Source organism: Somniosus microcephalus, chromosome 1 (genome assembly GCF_052327205.1).
Source record: "Somniosus microcephalus isolate GS21.2 chromosome 1, FLI_Smic_1.0, whole genome shotgun sequence".
In the NCBI taxonomy this organism is placed as follows: Eukaryota; Metazoa; Chordata; class Chondrichthyes; order Squaliformes; family Somniosidae; genus Somniosus; species Somniosus microcephalus.
This window is the reverse complement of record NC_140987.1, coordinates 31,667,652-31,681,449: the sequence shown is the minus strand read 5'-3', so window position 1 is coordinate 31,681,449 and position 13,798 is coordinate 31,667,652. Positions and strand designations below refer to the sequence as shown.

Sequence of the window (13,798 nt, the reverse complement as noted above, 5' to 3'; positions counted from 1 at the left end):
ACAGAGATACCCACTCCTGGAGTTACAGAGATACCCACTCCTGGAGTTACAGAGATACCCACTCCTGGAGTTACAGAGATACCCACTCCTGGAGTTACAGAGATACCCACTCCTGGAGTTATATAGATACCCACTCCTGGAGGGGAGATTTGATATTGGTGTTCAAAATCATGAAGTGTTTTGATGGAGTAATTTAGGTGAAACTGTTTCCAGTGGCAGAAAGTTCCGTAACCAAAGGACACAGATTGAGGGTAATTGGCAAGAGAGCCAGAGTTGAGATGAGCAGAATTGTTTTTTACACAGCGAGTTGCAATGAACTGGAATGGACGACCTGAATGGGTGGTGGAAGCAGATTCAACAGTAACTTTCAAAAGGGAATTGGATAAATAATTGAAGGGGAAAAATTAGCAGGACTGTGGGGACCGAGCAGGGGGAGTGGGACTAATTGGACAGCTGTTTCAAAGAGCCGGCACAGGCTCGATGAGTCAAATGCTCCTGTGCTGTGTGATTCTATGATTCAAGTGCGTCTCGCTCAGCCTGCCAGCGGCCTGGGGAAATAATTCTTATTCATGAATTTTCTGACATGCTGCCTTGTGGGGCTCCTTGTCCTGGATGAACAAACTCGTGTTTTCTCAGCAGAATTCTGATATGGACACTGCCGACTGAAAGGAGAGAAAGAGGGCTGGATTTTGCCGGGTCCCAACCGCACGGATGGTCGGGTTTGCCGACACATTAACTACACAGCGTGCATTCGACGTCAGGGGCGGGTTCCCCGGCCAGAAGACAGCCTGATTGACAGGCTGGCTCCCCGTCGTGTGGGGAACCTCGGAAAAGGAGGCCACAGGACCAGGTAAGTGCTGGGCCCAGGAAGGTGGGAGGTGGGGTCCAAGCCCGGGGCTGGGGGGGGTGGCGGGGGGGTCCGATCACCGACCCCGGGGCCGAGTCGCCAATCCCCTGGGGGTTTGATCCCCGACCCCGGGGCCGAGTCGCCAATCTCCTGGGGGTCTGATCCCCGACCCCGGGGCCGAGTCGCCAATCTCCTGGGGGTCCGATCCCCGACCCCAGGGCCGAGTCGCCAATGCCCTGGGGGTCCGATCCCCGACCCCAGGGCCGAGTCACGATCCTGGGGTGGGGGTGGAGTGTTCCAGGCCCGAGGGGTGGGGGGGGATGGTGGGTGGGGGGTTTTGAGGGGGGAGGGTCAGGCTGATGGTGGGGGAGCTTGAAGGGGCTGGGTGGAAGCACTCCTGCTCCTCCCGGCCCACAAGCATTGCTCCCCCAGGCTGAGGCCGCCTCGTTGCAACCACCGGGATCCCCGGCGGGCCTGCAGTAAAACCAGGTTAAAGTAGAGGCTTCAGGACTCATTATAATATGTAAATTGCCAAGAGCCTCCTGGCAGCAGGTTGGCCACCCGTCCCGCCTGAGTGAAAGGTGAAAGTGGGCGGGTTGGAGGCGAGCTGGGGCCAGGGGTCACATTTTTTCAACTTTCACTCCCCCCCCCAACGCCTCCAACACACCCGTTCTTACCTCTGGACATTCCAGCCAGAGAGAGAGAGAGAGAGAGAGAGAGAAAGGATAGGAAAATGTCCACAGAGTCAGCCAGCTTTCCATTTGATTATTGGATCAGAGGCAGGAACAGGTATGTCAGTAGATCAGGAAAGGAGACTTCCTCCAATTGCATAGCCTGGAAGTTTTGGGTTGTGATATGAGCCAATGACGTGATCAGCTGACATCTCTCTGTCCTCTTGGGTGCTCATTTGGTTCACTTCTGAGTCAGAAGGCTGTGAGATTAAATGGTGATAGATTGGGAAATGTTGATGTACAATGGGACCTGGGTGTCCTGGTACACCAGTCACTGAAAGCAAACATGCAGGTGCAGCAAGCAGTTAGGAAGGCAAATGGTATGTTGGCCTTCATTGCAAGAGGATTTGAGTACAGGAGCAAGGATGTCTTACTACAGTTGTACAGGGCCTTGGTGAGACCACACCTGGAGTACTGTGTGCAGTTTTGGTCTCCTTACCTGAGAAAGGATATACTTACCATAGAGGGAGTGCAGCGAAGGTTCACCAGACTGATTCCTGGGATGGCAGGACTGTCGTATGAGGAGAGATTGGGTCGACTAGGCCTGTATTCACTAGAGTTTAGAAGAATGAGAGGGGATCTCATTGAAACGTATAAAATCCTGACAGGGCTAGACAGACTGGATGAAGGGAGGATGTTCCCCCTGGCTGGAGGGTCTAGAACGAGGGGTCACAGTCTCTGGATATGGGGTAGGACATTTAGGACTGAGATGAGGAGAAATTTCTTCACTCAGAGAGTGGTGAACCTGTGGAATTCTCTACCACAGAAGACTGTGGAGGCCAAATCACTGAATATATTTAAGAAGGAGATAGATAGATTTCTAGACACAAAAGGCATCAAGGGGTATGGGGAGAGAGCGGGAATATGGTTTTGAGATAGAGGATCAGCCATGATCATATTGAATGGCGGAGCAGGCTCGAAGGGCCGAATGGCCGACTCCTGCTCCTATTTTTCTATGTTTCTATTAAACCCCAGTTGGACACAAAATCTAGGCTGGCATTTCAGTCCAACACTGTTGAAGGTGCCACTTCTTGGATGAAGCATTAAACCGAGACCCAGTCTGGCTATTTAGGTGAGCGGAAAAAAGACTTACATTTCTATAGCGCTTTTCACGACCTCAGGACGTCCCAAAGCACTTTACAGCCAATGAAGTACTTTTTGAAGTGTTGCAATGTAAATGATCCCATGGGACTACTTGAAGAAGAGCAGGGGAGTCCTAGTGATATCCAGGTCCCCATAATTCCCTCAACCAAAATCAGTAGAACAGATTGTCTCGGCAATTATCTCAGTTTTTTGCTGTTTGTGGGACCTTGCTGTGCATAAATTAGCCGCTGGTTTTGCCCAATAAACCACATTGACTACATTTCAAAAGCACTTCTTTGGCTGCGAAGCACTTTGTGAGATGTTATGAAGATACGAAAGGCGCTATATAAATGCAAGTTCTTTCATTTTTTTCCCATGGTTAACCTGGGGCGTTAAGCATTTGCACACAATCACTAAAGAAAGAAAGAAGAACTTCCATTTACATAGCGCCTTACATGACCTCAGGACATCCCAAAGCGCTTCACGGCCAATGAAGAGCTTTTGATATGTAGTCAAATTGTAACCTCGGAAACGTGGCAGTCAATTGGCACGTAGCAAGGTCCCACAATGTCAATGTGATAATAAAAACAGAAAATGCTGGAGAAACGCAGCAGGTCAGGCAGCACCTGTGAAGAGAGAAGCAGAGTCAACGTTTCAGGTCGTTGACCTTCCGTCAGACATTTTGTGTCAATGTGATGATGTTGGTTGAAGGATAGGTATTGGCCAGGACACGGAGGAGAACATCTCCGCTCTTCTTCGAAATAGTGCCATGGGATCTTTTACATTCACCTGAGAGGGCAGACAGGGCCTCGGTTTAACATCTCATCTGAAAGACGGCACCTCCGACACTGCAGCACTTCCTCAGCACTGCACTGGGAGTGTCAGCCTAGATTTTTGTGCTCAAGTCTCTGGAGTGGGAGCTTGAACCCACAACCTTCCGACTCAGCGGCCACAGCACTGCCCACAGAGCCACAGCTTATTATAAACGTCTGTGAAGAATTCCCATGTTCTGGTGAAAAATTATTAATGATTTTGTTACAAATACCGATTGCTGGAATTTTTTTTCGAGCGTCTTTACAAGGTCACTTCTCGTAGCAACCAGAGGACTTGCAAGCCCTGGATTGATTCAGGATTTCGATCAGGCACCTTAGGAGACATCTGTTCATCTCTTACCACTTTACGCAATGATTTCCTGTGTATAAGTTTTGCAACCAGCCAAATCATGTGGCAGTTAAACTTTCTTTCCCTGAGTGCTTAATTCAGGGAAAGTGTGCCATAAATCTGTCCTTTATTTTTATTTGGTGGCAAGCACAATCCTTGCGAAAAAGACTTTTTCCCCACACTCAGCATTACAGCTGGCGAGATTAGAAGTGAGACTTTGATTTAGGCTACACATCCAGCTAAGATTAATTGCAGTACAACGGCTTGAGCCTTATCGATTGACCAGCGTTCACAAATGGAGCCTTGTGCTCAACGAGGACATTTGTCATTTCCAAACACTACGATTATAGAAAACACTGAATCCATGGGGAGCGCATACCTGCACGCTACATAGATACATAGATACATAGAAGATAGGAGCAGGAGTAGGCCATTCGGCCCTTCGTGCCTGCTCCGCCATTTAATGAGATCATGGCTGATCCTTTAATTCAGTATCCCGTCCCCGCCTTCTCTCCGTAACCCTTAACCCCTTTTGCCCGTAGAAATATATCTAATTCCCTCTTAAATATATTTAATGAGCTGGCGTACACTGCCCTCTGTGGCAATGAGTTCCACAGGTTCACCACTCTCTGAGTGAAGAAATTCCCCCTCATCTCTGCCCTAAATGGTTTAGCCCTTATCCTTAAATTATGTCCTCTAGTTCTGTTTTCACCCGCCAAGGGAAACATTCCTTCTGCATCCAGTCTGTCTAGACCTGTCAGAATTTTATACACTTCTATGAGGTCCCCTCTCAATCTTCTAAACTCCAGTGTGTACATCCCTAAACTACATAGTCTCTCCTCATAGGTCATTCCCGCCATTCCTGGTATCAGCCTGGTGAATCGCCGCTGCACCCCCTCCATGGCAAGAACATCCTTCCTCAGATGAGGCGACCAAAACTGTACACAGTACTCGAGGTGTGGTCTCACCAGTGCCCTGTACAGCTGCAGCAAGGTATCCCTGTTCCTGTATTCTAACCCTTTTGCTATGAAGGCCAGCATACCGTTTGCCTTCTTGACCGCCTGTTGCACCTGCATGCTCGCCTTCAGTGACTGGTGTACAAGAACACCCAGGTCTCTCTGTACTTCCCCCTCTCCCAATCTATTGCCATTTAAATAATAATTTGCCCTCCCGTTCCTGCACCCAAGGTGGATAACTTCGCACTTGTCCACATTATAGTGCATCTGCCATTTATCCGCCCAATCGCCCAGTCTGTCCAAATCGCTCTGGAGCTTCCTGGTCTCTTCCTCTGAGCCCACCCCACCTCCTAGTTTAGTGTCGTCTGCAAATTTGGAAATGCTGCATCCGACTCCCTGATCCAGGTCATTAATGTAAATTGTGAACAGCTGGGGGCCCAGGACAGATCCCTGTGGTACCCCACTTGTTACTGCCTGCCATTCAGAAAATGAGCCGTTTATTCCAACTCTCTGTTTTCTATCTGACAGCCAGTTCCCTATCCACGCCAAAACTTTCCCCTTTATCCCATGAGCCTCAATTTTCCATGCTAATCTTTTATGTGGGACCTTATCGAAGGCCTTTTGGAAGTCCAGGTACACCACATCTACTGGCTCTCCCCCATCTATTCTACCAGTTACTCCCTCAAAAAATTCCAATAGATTAGTCAAGCACGATTTACCCTTTGTAAATCCATGTTGACTCTGTCCTATCCTGTCCCCATTTGCTAAGTGCTCCGCTATTTCATCCTTAATGATGGACTCCAGCATTTTGCCCACAACTGATGTAAGGCTTACAGGTCTGTAATTACCTGCTTTTTCCCTACCCCCCTTTTTGAATAGTGGGGTAACGTTAGCTACCCTCCAATCCATCGGCACTGTTCCCGAGTCTAATGAATTCTGAAAAATCATCCTTAGTGCATCCGCTATCTCTAGGGCCACCTCCTTCAGTACCCTAGGATGCATGTTATCAGGCCCTGGGGATTTGTCCACCTTCAATCCCTTTAGCTTCCTTAACACCATATTCTTAGAGATATTGATTTGCGTCAGTTCCTCCTTTGCCAATGTCCCTATTTTTCCCGATATCCCAGGGAGGTTTTTTGTGTCTTCCTTCGTAAAGACTGACCCAAAGTATGCATTTAGTTGATCTGCCATTTCCTTATTTCCCATTATATATTCCCCCGTATCTGACTGCAATGGACCAACTTTGGTTTTCACCAGTCTTTTCCTTTTGATATATTTATAAAAGCTTTTGGAGTTAGTTTTTATATTTTCCGCCAGCTTGTTTTCGTAAGCTATTTTGCCCCTCTTGATCATGCCCTTTGCCCTCCTTTGCTCTATCTTAAACTGTTCCCAATCTTCCGCTCTGGCGCTTTTTTTGGCTATTTTATACGCCCTATCTTTGGATTTTATGCTGTCTCTAATTTCCCCTGTTATCCACGGTTGAGTCACCTTTTTAGATTTCCTTTTATGCCAGATTGGTATAAACAATTTTTGCAATTTTGTCATTCTATCTTTAAATGTTTGCCATTGTTTATCTACCTCCAGTCCTCTCAGGAACGTTGTCCAATCAGACCTACTCAGTTCCCGTCTCATGGCAAATATTTTATACGTGCATCTTTATTCTAAGGAGCTGTGATATATCAGATGTGGTGGCCATGTCTTTCAACCAGTTAGAACATTGAAACATAGAAACATTGAAGATAGGATCAGGAGTAGGCCATTCGGCCCCTCGAGTCTGCTCCGCCATTCAATGCGATCATGGCTGATCATCCAAATTCAGTACCCTGTCCCTGCTTTCTCCCCATATCCCTTGATCCCCTTAGCCTTAAGAAATATATCCAACTCCTTCTTGAATATATTTAATGAATTGGCCTCTACTGCCTTCTGTGGTAGAGAATTCCACAGGTTCACCACTCTCTGGGTGAAGAAATTCCTCCTCATTTCTGTCCTAAATGGCCTACCCCTTATCCTTAGACTGTGACCTCTGGTTCTGGACTCCCCGACCATTGAGAACAAAATCACTGACGCTGATTCGTGTGGTGTATAATTTTTCAGATGACGGTGCTGCACTGTCGGAGGTGCCGTCTTTCAGATCAGACGTTAAACCGAGGCCCCTTCCGCCCTCTCAGGCGGTTGTAAAGAAAATACCACGCCATTATTTTGAAAAAGAGCAGGCGTATTCTCCCCCCTCCACCACCCCCCGCCCCCCCTGGTGTCCTGATCAATATTTATCCTCAACCAAATTCACCAAAAAAAAACCAGATTAACTGGTCATTATCTCATTGCCGTTTGTGGGATCTTTCTGTACGCAAATTGGCATGCCGCATTTTCTCCATTACAACAGTGACTGCACTTCAAAAGTTTTGGGACGTCCTGAGGCTATGAAAGGTGCTATATAATTGTACGTCTTTCTTTCTTTCTTTCGCCTTTGTTTGATGTCGCATCAAAAAGATAACACCTTCTACTGTGCAGCACTCACTCACTGAAGTGTCAGCCTAGATTAGGCGCTGAAGTCTCTGGAGCAATGTTCCCGCTAAGGTGTGCGGGCCTGCGCGACCACGCAGTAATCGGAAAGTTCCCGCGCAGGCCGCTCACCGGCTTTTCCAGTGTAAATACCGCGCTATACGCAGAAACTTAAAGGGACCGCGCATTAAAAGAAACAGGCCGCGCAGAACTAAGCGCCGCTTACAGGGAACACTATTCTGGAGTGGGATTTGAACCCCCAAACCTTCTGCCTTAGAAACCAAGACTGCTACCCACTGAGCCATCTGAGGTAAATATAGCCTGACTGGCAGCTGTGCCATGGGAGATCCACTAACGTATACCTAGAAACACTGCACCTAGACCACGTTCATCACACACACACACATACTGATAGAAAATTATCTGTAGTGTCAGCCGTGGCTCAGTGGGTAGCCACACTCGCCTCTGATTCAGAAGGATGTGGGTTCAAGTCCCACTCCAGGGACTTGAGCACATAAAGCTAGGCCGTATTTTGCTTGTATAATAAAGGATGTCCACAGTGCAGTGCTGAGGGAGTGCTACACTGTCAGAGGTGCCGTCTTTTGGATGAGACATTAAACCGAGGCCCCCGTCTACCCTCTCAGGTAGACGTAAAATATCCCATGGCCACTATTTTGAAGAAGAGCAGAGGAGATCTCCCCGGTGTCCTGGCCAATATTTATCCCTCAATCAACATAACAAAAAAACAGATTATCTGCTCATTATCGCATTGCTGTTTGTGGGAGCTTGCTGTGCGCAAATTGGCTGCCGTGTTTCCCGCATTACGACAGTGACTCCACTTCAAAAAGTACTTCATTGGCTGTAAAACGCTTTGAGACGTCCGGTGGTCGTGAAAGGCGCTATATAAATGCAAATCTTTCTTTCTTTCCAAAGAAACATAGTTGTTGCACTGAAGTCTGAAAGTTACAAGCAGTTGGCAAATGCCCTCTGGTTAACCTCAGCGATTTACAACCAAGTACAATTACCGGGATTTCGCTCTTGGGCACGGCCCTCCCACATTGAGGACTGGCTTAAAGGGACAGTCCAAATTAGCAGTTAAACATCACAACCGGCTTCGGACCTCAAACTCCCCTGAGTTACAACAACTGGAGCTTTGCTGGTAAACCCCAGCCTGAGCAGTGCTGCATTTCAAGTAAATCTCAGGGATCAGATCAGATCAAATAGGCTTGCTCTCCTGGTTTATCAATGTGAAGCTGGAAATACAGTGTTGCCTTGTTAACACGCTTTGCATAAAGATCAAAACTGCCTTTTTGTTTAACACTGCCAGCCTGATATGAAATCCTGCATTTAACGGGGAGCCTGATGCAAATATAGACGATGGCATTATTAGATGGGGTTTCACACTGTCATGCTTCGCGCTAACTGTTAAAAAGGCCTCTGTACTTCTCGCCAGCAATCAAGTAACGGTCTCACCTATTTTACCAGTTACATCCTCAAAAAATTCCAGTAGATTAGTCAAGCACGATTTACCTTTTGTAAATCCATGTTGACTTTGTCCGATCCTGTCACTGCTTTCCAAGTGCTCTGCTATTACATCTTTTATAATGGACTCTAGCATTTTCCCGACTACCGATGCCAGGCTGACCGGTCTATAATTCCCCGTTTTCTCTTTACCACCTTTTTTGAATAGTGGGGTAACATCAGCTACCCTCCAATCCATGGGTACTGTTCCAGAGTCTATCAAATTTTGGAAGATGACCAGCAATGCATCTACTATTTCTAAGGCCACTTCCTTAAGTACCCTAGGATGTAAATTATCAGGCCCTGGGGATTTATCGGCCTTCAATCCCGTCAATTTCCCTAACACCATTTCCCTACAAACACTGATTTCTTTCAGTTCCTCCCTCTCATTAGGCCCCATGTTCCCCGACATCTCTGAGAGGTTATTTGTGTCCTCCTTTGTGAAGACAGAACCAATGTTTTTCTCCTTCTTGTCTTTTGCTTCTATCCTTGTTTCCCTTTCCTCTGTCTCCCTTCTCAGGTTCCCAAACCCCCGCCATTTTAGTTTAAACCCTCCCCCAGAGCACAAGCAAACACTCCCCCTAGGACATCGGTCCCGGTCCTGCCCAGGTGCAAACCGTCCGGTTTGTTCTCGTCCCACCTCCCCCAGAACCGGTTCCAATGTCCCAGGAATTTGAATCCCTCCCCCTTGTACCATTCCTCTAGCCACGTATTCATCTGAAATATCCTTCTATTTCTACTCTGACTAACACGTGGCACTGGTAGCAATCCTGAGATTACTACCTTTGAGGTCCTATTTTTTAATTTACCTCCTAACTCCCTATATTCAGCTTTTAGGACCTCATCCTGTTTTTTACCTATATCGTTGGTACCTATATGCACCACGACAACTGGCTGTTCACCCTCCCCGTCCAAAATGTTCTGCAGCCGCTCTGAGACATCCTTGACCCCTGCACCAGGGAGGCAACACACCATCCTGGAGTCTCGTTTGCGGCCGCAGCAACGCCTATCTGTTCCCCTTAAAATAGAATCCCCTATTACTATAGCTCTACCCCTCTTTTTCCTCCCGTCCTGTGCAGCAGAATCACCCCTGGTGCCAGGAAGTTGGCTGCTGCTGCTGCTGCCTTTCCCTGATAAGCCAACCCCCTCAACAATATCCAAAGCGGTGTAAATGTTTGAGAGGGGGATGACCACAGGGGACTCCTGCACTACCTGCCTGTGCCTACTACTCTGCCTGGTGGTCACCCATACCCTTTCTGCCTGTGCAACCTTTACCTGCGGTGTGACCAACTGATTAAACGTGTTATCCACGATGTCCTCAGCATCGCGAATGCTCCAGTATGTATCCATTCACAGCTCCAGTGCCGCAATGCGGTCTGCCAGTAGCTGCAGCTGGATACACTTCCTGCACACATGGTCGTCAGGGACACAGAAAGTGTCCCTGATTTCGCACATAGCGCAGGAGGAGCATAGTGGGACACCACTACCCACCTTCTGCCACTGTGAATAGCTACCCATTACTCCTACACTCTGCTTTCTGTCCTGAAGCCAGCCAGCAATCCATTCTGCTACTTGTCCCCTGACTCCGCATTCTCTGACCTTGTTCATCAGTCTATTATGGGGTACCTTATCGAAGGGCTTTTGAAAATCTAGATAAATTACATCTACTGCATTACCATTGTCTACTCTCTCTGTTACCTCTTCAAAAAATTCAATAAGGTTGGTCAAGCAAGATTTTCCCTTTTGAAATCCACGCTGACTATTCATTATTATACTCTTCGTTTCTAGATGTTCTTCCAGTCTTTGAAGACCAGGACCTCAAACCCGGCACTAAGCTCATGGTCTACAGAGCAGCAGTGATGCCTCAGAGACATGGACCATGTACAGCAGGCACCTCAAAGCACTCGAGAGGTACCACCAACTCTGCCTCCGCAAGATCCTGCAAATCCATTGGCAGGATAGGCGCACCAACGTCAGTGTTCTTGCTGAGGCCAGCATCCTCAGCATCAAAGCTTTGATGACGCTCGATCAGCTCCGATGCCTGATACGAGACTCCCAAAACAAGCACTCTACTCGGAGCTCCGGCACGGCAAGAGAGCCCCAGGTGGGCAGAGGAAACGCTTCAAGGACACCCTCAAAGCCTCCTTGAAAAAGTGTAACATCCCCACCGACACCTGGGAATCCCTGGCCCAAGACCGCACAAAGTGGAGGAGAAGCATCTGGGAAGGCGCCGAACACCTCGAGACTCTTCGCCGGGAGCAAGCGGAAGCCAAGCGCAGCAGCGCAAGGAGCGCACGTCAACCCAAGCACCCCACCCACCCGCCCCTTCAACCACCGTCTGCCCCACCTGTGACAGAGACTGTAGGTCCTGCATTGGACTCATCAGTCAGCTGCGAACTCATTTTTAATGTGGAAGCAAGTCATCCTCGGTTCCGAGGGACTGCCTAAGAAGAAGATTTTAAAGAACTGGATCATGCCTTCTTCATTTTGCCACTTAAAATAAGTTTTGTCACTTGAACTTTTTTTCATTACTCAGTCTCCCAAGTTCTGGAATTATTCTGGTCATTCTTCTCTAATTCGTCTAATATGTTGTTGATGTAGGGTGATGAAGGCTGCACTCAATACTGCAGAATTGGTCTCACTATTGATTGGTGCAATATTCCTGTGACTGGCTCTGACTTGTAGTCCAATGCCCTCCAGATGTACTCCAGTACCAGTTATTAATAACTACCACACATTGGCTTCTTGCTTTCAGAATATGATAGGGTGACCATATTTTCTAAACTGAATCCGGGGACTCACAGGGCGGGAGCAGAACATGGTAGCCAGGACGGAAAATATAGTTGTGCAGCGTAGCGAGGCAAATTTTTTTAGCAGCCTATGTTTTAACAGTTGCACAGATACACTACAAATGCAAAACAAATGTGCGTTATAATTAGGACGTGCTAATTTGCAACACCTAAAGCTCTGATTGGGCCCCCTTGATAACAAGTCCTGATTGCTGATTGGTCCCTTTGGTAAGGCACACCCAGCAGTTTCTCTGGAATGTGTAATTAGATCCTCCCTGCCTACCCAATCAGTGACTTTGCAAAGTGTAATTCGAGCCATTCTGACTGCCGGCTCCAGACAGAACAGAGCTCACTTGGAACAGACCTCTCACCCCCCAAACAAGTTCCAGCACCCGACCACATTGCTGCCCGGGAGGCCAGGGATGGCCTCACCCTGGCCAGATTTACTTCACTTGACGCTGTACACCCTGGCTGCCACATGATGCGTCAGGTTGGCACCACCCCACCCCAACACCATAAAGCATCCCTACAACGCCCAAGCCATTCCTTTCACACTCATCACCATTGCAGGGAGTACTGTTATGTCTCACCATTCACTGCAACTCACTCAGCCACTTCTAAATATGCACACAAATCTGTCCAAGAACAGAAAGTGTTGAAATTCAAGGTTTCAATGTTTGACCGCACATTAACAGAAACTTTACATGAACATTGGATAAAACCCCCAAGTGCCTACCCTTGTGCGTTGTTAGTTGGTATGAATGCACTAGGATGAGGGCGAGTGTGAGGGGTCGCTAGTGAGATGGGAAGTGATAATGTAGATAGAGAGAGAGGGATGGGTGGAGGTGCAAGGTAAGTTGTGTGAGTAAGGATGTGCAGGAGTAGGGTAGGGAAGGCAGAGTGATGGGGATGTGATGAGAGGCACAGGAGGATGAGGTTGAGTGTGGCTTTGTACTAACATTTTGTGATCTACTGAGATCATCGAAACGTTTGCGGCACTGCACCCAGGTCCTCCTGACCACATCCCTGCTTGTGCCCTCCTGTGTAATGTGCAACCAGGCTGTGTTCATCTCCTGGGGAGGTCTCTTCCGCCCATGGGCAGGGAAGAGGACCTCTCTGTGTGCTGTGACTCCCTCCGTAAGCATATGGAGGGAGTCATGGGATGGGAGAGCCTGGGTGCAGCCCCTTTGTGCCGTGATTGTCAGTGTTTATCTGATCAGCGGATAATCTCGCCTCTGCCACACTTTATTCGTCTAATTTATTCACTTAAAAGATACTGGTTAAATAAACTTACTTTCTTAAATTTGACGCACTGGCTTTGCTCCACTCTTTCACAAATACACCAGCCATGCCCCCTCTGTCTTTCACCGGATAATCCCGCCTCTACGTCTAATTTATTTATGATGCAGTTGCAGCTCCATTTCCCCCCTGCTTTGATTGGTCCGTTCCGCCATCAATCATCAGTCACCCCGGTTTGACGACATGGTGGGCGGCGGCACAAGCACATGACGACCAAGGTTGTTGACTGTAAACATCAGCCGCACCCGCGATAACAAATTATAATCACCGAACATTTTATTTGGGGACGGTTTCCCTGAGCTGGGGGACTCTTCCGGGGACACTGTTTGCCCGGGGATGCAGTACCTAATCCGGGGAATGGAGAAAGAAAGAAAGAAAGACTTGATTTATATAGCGCCTTTCACGACCACCGGATGTCTCAAAGCACTTTACAGCCAATGAAGTACTTTTGAGGTGGATTCGCTGTTGTCATATAGGAAATGCAGCAGCCAATATGCGCACAGCAAGGTCCCACAAACAGCAGTGTGATAATGACCAGATAATCTGTTTTTGTTATGTTGGTTGAGGGATCAATATTGGCCAAGGCACCGGGGATAATTCCCCCTGCTCTGCTTTGAAATAGTGCCATGGGATCTTTTACGTCCACCTGAGAGAGCAGACAGGGCCTCGGTTTAACGTCTCATCCGAAAGATGGCACCTCCGACAGTGCAGCGCTCCCTCAGCACTGCGCTGGAGTGTCAGCCTAGCTTTATGTGCTCAAGTTCCTGGAGTTGAACCCATATCCTAGGGAGACGTATGGTCACCCTAGGATATGATCAATCATTGTTCTCTGGTACGGTAGTGTAGTGGTCATGTTACTGGACTGGCAATCCAGAGACCTGGACAAATAACCCACCATGGCAATTTGAG

At 48.0% G+C, this 13,798-nt stretch overlaps 1 long non-coding RNA gene across 1 annotated transcript; it reads left to right on the top strand.

Moving 5' to 3' along the window:
- Positions 1–412: 412 nt before the first annotated feature.
- LOC147124014 (uncharacterized) lies at positions 413–12,898 on the top strand. The gene is made up of 2 exons (XR_015075346.1): positions 413–850; positions 10,590–12,898. It is a non-coding gene; the product is annotated as an uncharacterized LOC147124014 (long non-coding RNA).
- Positions 12,899–13,798: the final 900 nt, after the last annotated feature.